Source organism: Phasianus colchicus, chromosome 3 (genome assembly GCF_987193195.1).
Source record: "Phasianus colchicus chromosome 3, bPhaCol1.hap1.1, whole genome shotgun sequence".
Lineage (NCBI taxonomy): Eukaryota > Metazoa > Chordata > Aves > Galliformes > Phasianidae > Phasianus > Phasianus colchicus.
Window position 1 is genome coordinate 8,714,250 of NC_143438.1, and position 13,058 is coordinate 8,727,307.

Consider the following 13,058-nt stretch of genomic DNA (forward strand, 5'->3'; position numbering starts at 1 on the left):
AATAATCAAGACTTGACTTCTTAAGGTTTTGGATACTAAAGCATCTACTGACTAGTGAATAACAGTAAGTGCTCCATTTTCATCGATGCTATTAAAAAATCCTTTTGGCAACAGCAAAGAACAAAAATTTACAATTTCGCTCACTCAGCTGCAACACACTCTGAAGGCAACAGAAACATTCTCAGAGGACAGAATTTTAAGTACACAGTGACAGAAAACAGACAATACTCCAGTACCAGACAACTAAGAAATCAAGTCAAAAGCAGATGCATCTTTTTTCCTTCACACCAGGCCACATTCCACTTTCAGTAATGAGGCAATTCTGAATGCAAAGCACATAGATAAGAGAAATATTTTCTGTTTTCAGGAAATTGCTAAATGATCTATCTGCCAGTGCTACAAAGTAGTGATTTATTAAGAATTGAGAAACTAAAGAAAAATCCAAGTCATAGCTTAGCTTAAGTAAGGCAGAACGCTGGCCTTTTCCTTATGAAATGTTCACTTAATAATGAACATCTTTTCAGCCTGTGCCTTCAAGTCTTAAGTCTCATGCACATAATAAGCCTAGCTAAATTCCACATTTGGACTGCAAAAGTGATTTTAAGTAAAAGTTCAAAAAAGATTGAACTAACAGTTCTCCAGATAAACACTTCTCACTATTCATAGATGAAAACATATGCTTCAGTCATTACTGACTCACATACGATACAGACTCTTTCATAATACATATGCTGTACTATAATAATTCCTTCTCCTCCCTAACAAGTTCTTCAGTATTTATTCCTGCTGAGAGAACAGACAAAACTTTTAAAATCAAAGCTATTTTCTAAGCAGCACAAAGCAGTCCCAAAGCAGCCAGAGAATGCATTTACCTCCACATTTCCAGTGAACGTGCCAATTTTGTCACCAAGAATCAAACATCAGTTTCTGTAAGGACGTGTGCTTTGGCAGGAAAAAAGCTACTGCATAAGTTACAGTAGGGAAGCCTATTAATTCTGACTTCCTGTGATATTTATTTCCCTTCCTGCCTCCATCCCCTTCTCAGTTCAGATATTCACCTTTTTAACAGAGAAAAAAACTAGCTTACAACACATATGATTTCTAGATTCAAATTCCAGTTATTTTTTCCCATCATATGTGCTCTAAGCATAATTAAAAACCTCTTAAGCATTCTCTCAGGCTACACTCCTTATGTTTAAATAATTGCATGCTGTTTGACAAAAAAAAAAATCAATTGCAGGAAATGCATATTTTCCACAGTCTGAAACAAAACCATACTGAGGAAACATCTTGTGAATGTAAGAGGAAAAGATCTACATAAGTTGGTCCTAAAATCAAGACATATCATACCACTTGTCTCCAAAAGGGAACACAACATAACTACTGTCATTATGTGTAAATATAGTACCAAACAGGATGGCAAAAGTGCAACCAACTGACAGTGATATTCAGGGCTTTCATCTCAGAACCCAGAATCTTCCCTCTAGAAATCCATCAAAACATTTCAGGGTTGATCCATTAAGATGGCAATCTTACATCCATCTATATAATTTACATTAATTAAGAAAGCTAGAAATGAATATTCAGCAATTGTTTTTGATCACGTACCTCTGAAAACTTAAAAATAATTACTGTTAGCATGCAGTAAGAGTAAAGATTATGAATTTAAGGATCAGCATTTCCTAGTACCTCTGTAGCAATTCAGTCCCAAACTGATGATTTTTATGGAGTTCTAGACATAATTACAGAAAGTATATATTACAAAGATCTCCTTTTCTCCTTCACAAGTAAATAATTTATTTTTTATTCATAAATTGTCAGAAACTAAAAAAAAAAAAAAAAGAAGTAAAAGATACATCTCTAAGAAGGCAGACAAAAATAATCCAGAGAAATAAATACATTGAAGCTGCATTAAGAAGGAAACTATACATTTTGAGTACATAGACACTCCATTAAAAAAAATTAGCTAACTTGGTCAACTAATACTAAAAAGATTAATCTGTAAAGAAAAAAAACAAAAACCATTTCAGGCCTAGATGAGTAAGTAGGACTGTTGCCTCTTTTTTTTTTTTTTTTGGTCTTACCATATTAAACTATAGTCATGATACCATATATTACTTTTTTATATTTGTTTTTATTTTACTTTAAATCATTTGTTCTTTGAGATAATGTCTTATATTAGGTTTATAGGATAGAGCTCAGTCTTTGATGGACAGCTTACTAACAACATCATAATAGGAGATTAAACTGCAGTATATTTGCCTGGTTAGTCAATTTAAAGCTTTCTAAAGAAAAATGCTGCTGGATTTCATATACTTTTTGGCTATGAAAACAAAACACAGGAGATGGTTAAGTTACTTCTTTCCACTATCATTAGGAAGAAAACATATTTTACCCCTAGCCTCCCTACATGTGCAGTTTTAAGAGGCAAACAGGGTGGATAATTCAGCATCTATTCAGGATTAAAGAACCTTCCAGGCTATATCCGACCACTAATCAATCAATCCTACTATTTGGATTTTGATTATACATTTCTTCTATTTCAGCTATCAAATGTTGGGTTAATGACATCAACTCTGTCTAGCTACACAAATGAAAATGTGGCAAGTTTGCCAAAGAACTAAATGAAGCTGGGAGGAGAAGCTAACACTGGAAGGCTGTGCTGCCATTCAATGAGATGTGGACAGACCGGAGAGAGTTGGGCAAGAAAGAAACCTGATGAGTTTCAACAAAAGCCAAGTGAAGGCACCTGCACCTGGGAAGAAATAACCTTGTACATCAGTAGAGGTTAAAGGGTAACCTGCTGGAAAAGAGCTCTGAAAAGGATCTAGGCATCCTAGTGGATAACAGGTTGGCCATGAGCAGTAATGTTTCCTGGTGGCCAAGAGGGCCAGTGGTATTCTTGGGTGCATTAAAAAGAGTGTAGCCATCAGGTTGAGGGAGGCAATCCTTCTCCTCTGCTCTGCCTTGGGAGGCCACATTTGGAGTACTCTGTCCAGTTCTGGGCTCCCTCATTCAAAAAGGACAGGGATCTCCTAGAAAGAGTCCAGCAGAGGGTGGCAAGGATAATCAGGGGCCTGAAGCACTTCCCACCAAGAAAAGGCTGGGAGACCTGGGACTCTTCAATCTGTTGAAGAAAGGTTGAGAGGGGATTTCAAAACTGTTTATAAGTATCTGAAATGTAGGAGTCAAGTGGATGGGGCCAGGCTCTTTTCAGTGGTGTGTAGTGATTGAGCAAGGGGCAATAGGCAAAAACTGGAACACAGAAAGTTTTATTCAAACATGAGGAACAACTTCTTTACTGTGAGTGACAGAGCATTGGAACAGGCTGCTCAGAGAGGTTGGCGAGTCTTTTCTGGAGTTATTCAAGACCCACCAGGACACTTTCTTGTGTGACCTGCTGTATGGAACCTCTTTTAGCAAGGGAGTTGATCTTGATGGTCTCCATAGGTCCTTTCAAGACCCTCCAGTTCTGTAATTCTGTCATTCTTTACTTTTTTTATAGTTAGCAGTAAGCTTTCATTAAGAAGTAACTTCTGCAAGTAATAGTTAGACTATAATATAATGTAAATACCTCCTCCTTTACTGAAAAATGAAGCACATACACACAAAAGAAGAGTATAATGAAAGGAAGTAATAAGAGTATACAGATACAGAGGCACTAGAAAAGTCATGTTCTGTTCCAAGCAACTTATAAAGTCCAGTTTCTTTCCTGAAAGACAGAAACTATTTAGGCTCTATATGCACACTAGAGTTACTAAGAACTGGACGAATATGGGCAGGAATTTTCATTTCTCCTTTTCCACTTGCTAGCTTTCCTAAATAGGTGGAGGTTTAATTATTCCATGAAATTCTACACTCCTCAGATTTGAAAATGACCAAGAGAATGACAGAAGCAAGAAAAGGCCAACAGTTGTTAGAGAAAGTTCAGCTGCATAAGATTGTTTTCGTACTTCAAGATAATACTTAGTTGAGTACAGAGATTACATATTCAGGTGAAGTTAAATGCCAGCATAAGAGGGACGTTAATCAGATTCTTGGCCTCTTCCGAGCATAATGGACGTAGACAAATTTGAAGAAAAATCCTTCCATGCACCATGCCTGAAGAGGCACAGATGATTACACCTCATGGTTTAAAATAACCAAAAGCAATGAAACCAAAGCACTGTTAACCCAAGAGACTGTTGAAAACTTCTCTGAAACATCCTACCAAAAAGTAAGACCAGAGCCATAAGTATGGAGGAAAAGAATACACACAGACATTAATAAAAAACAGTACTCCATGTCTGTCTTAAGTATAACTTTTATGCAAATCTTTATTTGCAAGAACTACAACATATTGTAGTATTGTATTGAAGCACTGCTGAGGCAGGAAATGTCCTTTCATTTACTATTTTTAATTTACCTGGAATGTTCTAATGATCATGTAGTCAGTGCTCTCAACTTCATTTATAGAAAAGCTGAGCTTTGGGGTTTGTGGTGAGAATTTGAGAAAATATATATTTCAGAGACTACAGGTGAAAAAAACTTTTTACAGTATGTAACTTCTCCTCCTTAGTAACTCATATGAGCACAATTTACATGAATAGTTAGAAGGCAAACAAATTCCCAAGTACCTTCCCATTCTTCGCACATGCCTTCTTGCACTCTCAGATTAATCCTGCTTTACTCATTGAGCAGAGATTTATGCTAGGAATATTATTCTACTGAATATCATTGATAAACCAAAAAAAAAAATCCAGAAAGAGGAGCATGGTAGGAGGAGGAAGAAGATGAAGGCAAATAAGTGCCTTCATAAACAAATGCTTGCTGAAAGTTTTCAACTTCACAAACCGGAAAGATACAGAGAATACATAAAGTCTATAAATCTTAAAATTCAGGGTATGTAGACACCATACAATTCCTCCAAAACTAACTGCTCTGATCTCCCAGGTGATGCAGACAGATTTACAAGATGCAAAGTGTACCACAGCCTGGCTCTCTGTAATGCACATTAAGGCAACTAAAATCGATACAACACTGTTATAGCATATGTTGGCTTCAAACCTTTAGAGGTTCCTTAACCAGTGTAGGGTGGAGACACAGAGAACCTAATGCAGAGCTTAGGACGTATTGAACAAATTCATCAGTTTGTCACCATCTCCTTGTAAAACTGGCTACAAATGAGGAAGTTAGAAAAGACTAAGTTAGGTGATTTTTGAAAGTATCCTGCACCAACATGGGCCTGAACAGAGATATGTAAGCAGTGGACAGAAGCAGTCTCACTCAGTGTGTTTGTTCAGGAAAACAGTAGAACACAGACAAAGCCTAAGCAAAATACTTTTACTTCATGAAAATCCCATCATGTTTTGCAAAATGACATCCTTCCTGAAGCCAAATCCAAACAATATTTGAAACAAGAGTTCAATCTTAAATATATACTTCAGCTTTCCTATATGCCAACATTTTTTCTTACCTAAAAAACGCACTACGAATCAAGAAAATGCAGCGGCCAGTGGATGACAACTGGATTTATAATTATTTCAGCTTGATGTTTCCGCTAACGCATTTGGCATGGAAACCACAGAACTGTCTTCTCTTTTAGATTTCTGGAATTGAAGTAGCTGATGAAAACAGGTCAACTCATATATCTGAAATTGCATTGGAAACTTGGGCTGCCTGCAAGCTTAAAGATGTTTCTATTATTTCATAATTCATTTGCTTCTTGCTTTATAAACACACCGACTAGGGCTCTGTTATTACAGAAACCTTCCAAACACTCCAAAGTCAGAACACAACCATGGAGCAAAGCCTCAATTCAACTCAGTGAGAACTCAATCTGGCAGATTCTCTCAAATGAGGGGGGGGGGGAAGTTGTCTGTTTTTAAGTAAAATCTCACTCAAATGGAAAGAAAGTATCAAATATAATAACTTCTGCTTAAGAGCTTATTGGTCACCTCACAGTCTTAGAACTGCAGTGACAAAAGGAATACTGACCACTAGGTCTGTACTGCCTAAGGAATGGAACATAACCACAAAACTACATATCCTGCTGCACATTTGCACAGCAACTGCACACTGTTTTAAGCTGATATCCATAAGGGAAATTATTTAAGTTGTAGCAGATAGCTCAAAGCTTTACGAACACTTCTGTAAAGGGATCGTCCACCACCTAGCTGTCCCCTGTAAAGGATGAGGAATTTTAAGTGAATCCCTGGCTATTTAGCCCATTACAAATTTTTATTTATATTTCTTTAAACAATGGCTTCCCAAATTACTCAGACTATTCTCTGTATCACTTCAACGTAATGTCACCTGTAATCACAAAATACTGACCATACAATAGCAACTCACAGAATCACTGATACATACCAAGCCAAATAAGAATGCAGATTACAATAGTAATCCAGAGTAGTCAAAACCATGCTGCTTTAAGTTACTCAAATCAATGGGAGGTCAGATAGCTCAACAAAAGACAAGGTTCTCGGGTTCTACTGTATCTCACAAAGGGCTGTAACATGAAGATTGATTTTCTTAATGTAACAAAGCAGTAAGGAATTAAATAACCAGAGAGCACAGAAAAACCAAGTTCTCTGCAATGAAGACAGCAGGAAAACTTGACATTTGCATGTTTAATTTCGAAGGAAAGAGTAGGCAGACAAGAAAGCAGCAAAATCATAAATGAATGTCAGGAATGATTTTATAGCACTAGCTCTGAAAGTAACAGACAGTCAATAAACTCCAACTACTAGATTCATGTGTAAAGAAATAGTTTCAAAATAGCGTACTGATGGTAAAAAATTGGGTATTGAATTTAATAGATTTTCCAAAGAAATGTGTTTCCAAATGTTGAGTTGTAAATACCAGTTACAAACCAAAATAAACACTTATGGCTGCTGATTTCCACTTCAGTTTTAAGATATTTCTGGCACGTAACAAGATCCAAAGTAAAACCTTAAAAATGTCAGCTATTATGTCTGGTACAGTTACATTACCTAAATTAAGGGTTCTCTCGTGGGTTGGATTTTTTTTGTTTTTTGTTTTTAATTACTTTTACTGTCTGATTCAAGCTTTAGTCAACAAAAAACTAACAGAAAGACTTTGATTTTCATCAAAAGAAATAAAAGACAAAAAAAAAAAAAAAGAGAACTCAAAACTTGTGCCTCTATTACTTAAGTAATCTTCTGTGTGTTGTACTTTTTTATATGCTTAGGATTAGCACTTCTGAGAATGAAACAGAAATGCTTTCCCTCAGCCAGATTGCTTGAGCATCCTTTCAGTTGATCTTTAGGTCAACTATTACTTCAAAATATCATTGAGACTGAATAGATTTAAGGAACGAAAAAAAATCAGTAAAAACAAAAAACCACAACCAAAATACTGTTGAAACAGAAGAGAAAAAGAATCAAATGCTTTTGCAGTGGGGATTTTTTTTTTTTTTGAACTCTATATTGAAGTGAAGCTACAAAAGCAGCTGAAGTCTTTCAATGTCCTTCAACAAGACATCTCCATCAGCTTCATCTCATAAGATGAAGTGGATCAAAACCAAATTTATTCTTCATAGGAAACAGCAAACAGCAACTGGTAGTCAACAATAGATACAACTAAAAGCAAATACCACATATATACTCAGCAGTTTCGAGGTACAGTGAAAGCATTTCTCTTTCAATGTTACAAAAAAAAGAAACCAATATTTATCCCAATGAAGAACACTGGGTGGTTACTTTTCAGGTGCAGCATTCAGAAGAAAAATAAAGCAATGGCATTAAAACAGAAGAAAATGGTGTGAGAGAAATCAGTGAAACCATTAAAAGCAATTAAACATCTCGCCCTCTCTTAAGAGACAAATAGAAATTATTTACCTTTGAAATGCATTCCAAATTGGAAGTTGAAAGGTGAAATAAATTTTAGCTTCCTTTAAAGCTTATACCTTCATTTGTAGGTTTAGCTAAGGATCCTGTTATTATGGGTTTGCTTTCATTCTGTTGATATTAACAGAAGGGGATTCATTTTTAAATTTAATCTTGTTGAGATTTATCTTTGTGTGTATATATATATATATAATTGAATCACCAAAAGATAAATGCATCAGCAGAGTTCTAGTGATTTTTATCATACAGTCAAAAATTTAGAAATCCAAACTGAAAGCTGAAATTGGAGAGAAGCCACAAATACTACCACAAAAGTGGTGTATTTAGGTTTTCAAAGGAAAAAGGTTCTTGCAGAGTTGTTTTTGGTGAGTCATAAAACAAAATCCAGATCCAGCTTTAACTTTAACCTGGCCATCAGTTTCCCTATAGGTATTGAAAGTATCTAGGTATGTAGTTTAAAATTAGAGTATTTAAGAATTGGACATATTTTATTCCAAAGTGATTTAATATCATGCCACAGGTTCACAAAAACAAAATAACAAAAAAAAAGCCTGTAACCACAGAAGCAGTATTTACCTAAAACATACGTGGTGTTCTGCACAGACAGAGTGCGATCATGGTGGTTAGCTGTAACCTGTATGTCACTTCAGGCATCCTCAGCACATCCTTCTGACAAAGAAATGCAAAACCTCCCACACAGAAGTGTTGTCAACAAATACACTTTACACATTTTTTGAACAATTTTCAAATATTTTTTTTTCCCCCCAAACAATTGGAAAGCGATTATCAAAGACCTCAAGAAAACGATCCCTACTGAAGAGGGACAGAATGTATCTGGAGAAACAACTGCAGCTCAAAAGCAGAAAATAGATTTTAGAGTGGTAATGATGAACACCTACACTCCGTTTTTCTGCTGCTAGCCACAGTAAATGAATGAATTTGGCACATGAGGTAGTTTTGAGTTAAGAGAGACTATAAAGCAATGATTAGGGCAGTCCTAAACCTGCTATTATTGGTACTGCAACTCTGGTAGAAGAATGCCTGGTACTGACAGATTGATATGATTTGCAGATCAGTAATTAGAACTATATAAAGGTAGAGAGAAGCTACGCAAGGTTGGTGTAATGTTCAGTATTTACTAGAAGACATCAATAAAAGGTGCTGTAAGATGCAGAGGATCCAACACAAACATTGTCTTAATCATAGGTCACAAAAGCTAACAAAGAAAACAATGCATTTTTGCCTGTTCAAAGGACAAATAAACTACAGGGAGAAAGTACGGTAGAAATCTCTTTTTGCTCATTTCACTATCTTTCTGCAAGAAAGTGAAACTTATCTATCAGGCAAAGTGAAATCAGATAAGTGAAAAGACCAGGCAAAGACCATCACATAAAAGGTGATGGTCACACAAAAATTAAACCAAATTAAATTAAAAGTGAAGAAATTATAATGAGCAGTCACACTTCGCAAGTAGTATTTAAAACAATGCCAAAAAATATTAACAAAAACTGTTGATCTAATATTTACAAAACCTTGCTCAATATTTATTAAAAATGTTATTTGGAGCACTTATGGAAGCAAAACCCACTAATAATGAAGCCGCTTGCTCTTTCTGGGGGCATGGTATATGCAAAATTCTGTACAGGAAGTCTTCCTGCAAACAAAAGAAATTTGGTGTCCTAAAATTATGTAAAACGAAGCACAGCTATCAGGGGATTTCGTAAAAAGGTTGTGCAAGCTCAGCTTTTCAGGATCAATAGGAATTCTCATTCCACACGTCTGTCCAAAGAAGTGCAGTAACTGATGGATAAAAACTTTATTCCAGCCTCCCGTCATCATGAAAATACTTGCTACTGATTGTGCTGCACGCAAACCCTTGAACAGCAGGATGGAAAAATTACCTGCAGTGTGAACTCTGATTTGGCACAGAAAGTTACAGCCATACAATTAACGTCTAAAGAAAACTCCAATCCAGTCATCCACAGCATGACTACTGTGACAGTTGTCCTTCAGTTGTCCTGAAGTTTCTACACACACCTCTGTAAATTCATTATACACTCACCTACGTGAAGGTGTAGCCACTGAAAATCTACACCAGCAGAAGGCTGATCAAGAAGAATATAGCATGCAATCTCACTTGGAAGAAAAATTCTACTGAGAACGATGAAACATGTAACTAGCGCCTTAGAAATCATTTACAGTGCATTTAATGTTTGAAGGAAGAATATACTTGTTTGAAACATTTGCAACAATATTTTTACATATCAAAAACTGATTCGACAAATGAACATGTGAAGTTTAGAAGTGTCATGAAGCTACAATTTAAATTTATTGCTGCCAGATGGGAGGCAGTCATCACTGGAGATAGAGCACTGCTTTAGCTTATCACATGGGAAGCATTACGGGACCTAAACAAAGTCTGCAGACATAGAAGTTTTCTTTTAGGCAGCACAGTTTGATATGGTAGGGTACTACCTATTCTGACCTCCCTCTTCCAACCTTGTTAAAATAATTTAGGGAAACACAGTGCTTTACGGTGATACTGCAGGAGTTATAGATAATATTTGAAAGAAGCACACAAGAAAAACTACTGTATTACTTTTCTCTCTGTCTTTGTTTAATGCCAGTGGGTAAATAACCACTAAGATGGAACTATTCCCAAAAGCAGACTAATCTGATTTGTCTAAGGAAGTTTATGGATTTACGTTTTGGATGTTTATGTCAATTAAGCCTAACATAAGCCTTTTTATCAACTGCAACTATCCTTACAGCCCCTTATGCTCCCAAAGGGATTGAAAAGAAGGATAAAAACAACAAAAGACTACACTGAAAAAATAAACTTCTCTGTAGTAACTGATTAGGACATTTTCTCAAATAGTTATCTCTAATCTATACAATGCCATTGCTGTAAATTTCCTGTAAATACCCTTTTGAATGAGAAAATGAATCAAACCCTCACCAGGAGCATAGAAACAGCATGTCATCAGCATGGAAACACCTCAATCTATCAAGCTCCTCAACTACTTTGCTAATTACCAAAACAGAGGATTATGTATTGTTTGGTAACAAAGAAACCTTTAAAATCAAAAAAGCAAATTTAGTTATAAATATACCCAAGAACATATTTTCATGTTAGATAAAGCAGTTCTTCAAAGGTCACCAGAAAGGAAAAAAATCCCACTGAAGCTTTTGGTATATTCATATGTTGAATACATCCAAACAAGAAGAGACTCAAGATCTTAGATTTCTTCAATCATTTTCCTTTTATGCCTGTTCTCAAATCAAATACTGAAAACAAAGGTTTCTTAAATAGTAAGTGCTAACAATTAAGATTCTAACAATTATATTTCAAGTCAAATGACACAGTAAAATGTATTCACTTTATTTCCAGTATCAAGGGACAATTTCTATTTAAAACGTGCTCCTACAAGATGTTACTGTTAGTCATCTCCTTTTAATTGATAAAAGGACCAGGAGGTGCTATTTTTTGAGAAAGCTGATCTGTGAAATGGCTACAATTGGTATTAAGAGCCTCATAGCTTCAAGACAATCATTCTAGCTCACACCATTAGCATGGATTTTGGTGCATGTAAAAACTAGCATAAAAGTGAGCTTCTAACACCACTTCCTAAATAATGCAGTGAACTGTCTTGAGAACGCAAGAAATGCCATAGGAGACTGGAGCAACACAAGGAGTTTTCTGGAATCAGAAATGGTACATTCTCAGCAGGAGAACAAAAGGAGGAGGAATAGGATCATGCTTGAGGAAAAAACAGGATACTAATGGCATGGTTTAATGCTAACATATATGCAAACAACTGCAGCAAGACTAACCAGAGAAAAGGTCGAATCTGGTTTCCATACTACAACACTGGTACCCTGATCAATGAATACATGAAAATGTACTTAAAATCCAGGGATAAGTGCACAGAAAAACAAGCAATGCCCCCACTATCCAGCTGCATTCTTTAAAATATGTTGTGGAAAACACCTTGGACTGATGAATCTACCTTTAAACTAGTACTCATTGCAATGACTAAAGCAAAAAAAAATCAATCTGTTTGAACAGAAATAAAGTGCTCTACTTAATAGGGAGACCTATTTCTGAAAGTCAGTTCCCATAGTTACCATAAGCTGCATTTCAAAGGTTCAATGCTGACCTAAAGCGCTTTCTTCTAAATCTTTCATATAGGAAGATTTTTCAAAAGACTAGAAATACATGAGCTTCTAGCTTAATCTCTGAAATAACTTTACAGTAAAATTACTTTTAGTTACATCCTTAAATCAACCACAGTTTCTAGAGCTTGTGTTCACAGTTTTCCCCATCCCCACGTGGTCAACATATTAGAAACACCTTTTTACACAGAACTAATCACTCCCTGAAAATAACTTTATGTTAAAGAGAGAGCATAGGCTCCTGAATCCCCACTTGATTCTTTCACTATTTGGTATCACAGTAAAAACCCCAAGCAGTATACAGAGGAACAGAAAATCAGAGTTGGAAACATAGATAACAAATGACACTCACATTAAGTTAACTGGCTGTTCCTTCTTCAAGTATCTACACTGCCAAGTGTCCTTCTAGCAATGAGCTGGCAGTTAATTTCCTACCTAAACAAATACTATGGTAATGATCAACCAGAAATTACCTGCATTTTTCCTGTTTTGTCTAGATCTGGCCAAAGGTAATCAGCTTACAATTATGTTAAGTAGCTTGCTTAGCATTCTATTTATAAAACTGATTAGATGCTAAGCACTGTAGACAACAGTTTAACACTCTATTTTGATTATAGGAGCAGAGGCTGGGGGATGGAAACAGGAAGGGGGAGTGGGACTCAGGTGAGAAGGAAGACGACTCAAGACAACTTCTGAAAAGTTACTGTATTTTGGGGATCTATTGCTTTATGCACATCTTACATTTATGTGTTAGTTGTATAAACAGCACATACTTAGAATTTTGAAAATATTACTACTAAATATTCAATTATTTAAATAAGTCAGAAGACGTTCAGACATGCTGACTAGCATCAGCTTTCCTGGAGGGAATGGAAATAATGTTGCCCACACTTAGGAAAGAGTAAATCCAAGCTGCAGGGAAATCACAAGACCACTAATGAGGTTCTGAGGTTCGGTTACCTGAATAGGCTGACAAGCTAAAGGACTGTGGCATGAGAATCTGCTGGACGTGACAGACAACACCATGAGGTG

At 35.9% G+C, this 13,058-nt stretch overlaps 1 protein-coding gene across 3 annotated transcripts in view; it reads right to left on the reverse strand.

Annotated features, from left to right (window-relative positions):
* DTNBP1 (dystrobrevin binding protein 1) overlaps positions 1-13,058 on the reverse strand; it is a 68,609-nt gene that overhangs the window by 40,497 nt on the left and 15,054 nt on the right. The window lies entirely within an intron of this gene.